Consider the following 2,854-nt stretch of genomic DNA (forward strand, 5'->3'; position numbering starts at 1 on the left):
GCAGTATAGTATTGGGGGCACAGCGGGCACAGTATTGGGGCACTATCTGTGTGGTAGTAGTATTTCCAGGGGGACTGTTTCTGCAGTATAGTATTGGGGGCACTATCTGTGTGGTAGTAGTATTTCCAGAGGGACTGTTTCTGCAGTATAGTATTGGGGAGCACAGTGGGCACAGTATTGGGGGCACTATCTGTGTGGTAGTAGTATTTCCAGGGGGACTGTTTTTGCAGTATAGTATTGGGGGCACTATCTGTGTGGTAGTAGTATTTTCAGGGGGACTTTCTCTGCAGTATAGTATTGGGGAGCACAGTGGGCACAGTATTGGGGGCACTATCTGTGTGGTAGTAGTATTTCCAGGGGGACTGTTTCTGCAGTATAGTATTGGGGGCACAGTGGGCACAGTATTGGGGGCACTATCTGTGTGGTAGTAGTATTTCTAGGGGGACTGTTTCTGCAGTATAGTATTGGGGGCACTATCTGTGTGGTAGTAGTATTTCCAGGGGGACTGTTTCTGCAGTATAGTATTGGGGGCACAGCGGGCACAGTATTGGGGGCACTATCTGTGTGGTAGTAGTATTTCCAGGGGGACTGTTTCTGCAGTATAGTATTGGGGGCACTATCTGTGTGGTAGTAGTATTTCCAGGGGGACTGTTTCTGCAGTATAGTATTGGGGAGCACAGCGGGCACAGTATTGGGGGAACTATCTGTGTGGTAGTAGTATTTCCAGAGGGACTGTTTCTGCAGTATAGTATTGGGGAGCACAGTGGGCACAGTATTGGGGGCACCATCTGTGTGGTAGTAGTATTTCCAGGGGGACTGTTTCTGCAGTATAGTATTGGGGGCACAGTATTGGGGGCACTATCTGTGTGGTAGTAGTATTTCCAGGGGGACTGTTTCTGCAGTATAGTATTGGGGGCACTATCTGTGTGGTAGTAGTATTTCCAGAGGGACTGTTTCTGCAGTATAGTATTGGGGAGCACAGTGGGCACAGTATTGGGGGCACTATCTGTGTGGTAGTAGTATTTCCAGGGGGACTGTTTTTGCAGTATAGTATTGGGGGCACTATCTGTGTGGTAGTAGTATTTTCAGGGGGACTTTCTCTGCAGTATAGTATTGGGGAGCACAGTGGGCACAGTATTGGGGGCACTATCTGTGTGGTAGTAGTATTTCCAGGGGGACTGTTTCTGCAGTATAGTATTGGGGGCACAGCGGGCACAGTATTGGGGGCACTATCTGTGTGGTAGTAGTATTTCCAGGGGGACTGTTTCTGCAGTATAGTATTGGGGGCACTATCTGTGTGGTAGTAGTATTTCCAGGGGGACTGTTTCTGCAGTATAGTATTGGGGAGCACAGCGGGCACAGTATTGGGGGAACTATCTGTGTGGTAGTAGTATTTCCAGAGGGACTGTTTCTGCAGTATAGTATTGTGGAGCACAGTGGGCACAGTATTGGGGGCACCATCTGTGTGGTAGTAGTATTTCCAGGGGGACTGTTTCTGCAGTATAGTATTGGGGGCACTATCTGTGTGGTAGTAGTATTTCCAGGGGGACTTTCTCTGCAGTATAGTATTGGGGGCACTATCTGTGTGGTAGTAGTATTTCCAGGGGGACTGTTTCTGCAGTATAGTATTGGGGGCACTATCTGTGTGGTAGTAGTATTTCCAGAGGGACTGTTTCTGCAGTATAGTATTGGGGAGCACAGTGGGCACAGTATTGGGGGCACTATCTGTGTGGTAGTAGTATTTCCAGGGGGACTGTTTTTGCAGTATAGTATTGGGGGCACTATCTGTGTGGTAGTAGTATTTTCAGGGGGACTTTCTCTGCAGTATAGTATTGGGGAGCACAGTGGGCACAGTATTGGGGGCACTATCTGTGTGGTAGTAGTATTTCCAGGGGGACTGTTTCTGCAGTATAGTATTGGGGGCACAGCGGGCACAGTATTGGGGGCACTATCTGTGTGGTAGTAGTATTTCCAGGGGGACTGTTTATGCAGTATAGTATTGGGGAGCACAGTGGGCACAGTATTGGGGGCACTATCTGTGTGGTAGTAGTATTTCCAGGGGGACTGTTTCTGCAGTATAGTATTGGGGAGCACAGTGGGCACAGTATTGGGGGCACTATCTGTGTGGTAGTATTTCCAGGGGGACTGTTTCTGCAGTATAGTATTGGGGGCACAGTATTGGGGGCACTATCTGTGTGGTAGTAGTATTTCCAGGGGGACTGTTTCTGCAGTATTGTATTGGGGAGCACAGTGGGCACAGTATTGGGGGCACTATCTGTGTGGTAGTAGTATTTCCAGGGGGACTGTTTCTGCAGTATAGTATTGGGGGGCACAGCGGGCACAGTATTGGGGGCACTATCTGTGTGGTAGTATTTCCAGGGGGACTGTTTCTGCAGTATAGTATTGGGGGCACAGTATTGGGGGCACTATCTGTGTGGTAGTAGTATTTCCAGGGGGACTGTTTCTGCAGTATTGTATTGGGGAGCACAGTGGGCACAGTATTGGGGGCACTATCTGTGTGGTAGTAGTATTTCCAGGGGGACTGTTTCTGCAGTATAGTATTGGGGGCACAGCGGGCACAGTATTGGGGCACTATCTGTGTGGTAGTAGTATTTCCAGGGGGACTGTTTTTGCAGTATAGTATTGGGGGCACTATCTGTGTGGTAGTAGTATTTTCAGGGGGACTTTCTCTGCAGTATAGTATTGGGGAGCACAGTGGGCACAGTATTGGGGGCACTATCTGTGTGGTAGTAGTATTTCCAGGGGGACTGTTTCTGCAGTATAGTATTGGGGGCACAGCGGGCACAGTATTGGGGGCACTATCTGTGTGGTAGTAGTATTTCCAGGGGGACTG

The sequence above is a fragment of the Bufo bufo genome, chromosome 11 (assembly GCF_905171765.1).
Source record: "Bufo bufo chromosome 11, aBufBuf1.1, whole genome shotgun sequence".
Taxonomy (NCBI): Eukaryota; Metazoa; Chordata; class Amphibia; order Anura; family Bufonidae; genus Bufo; species Bufo bufo.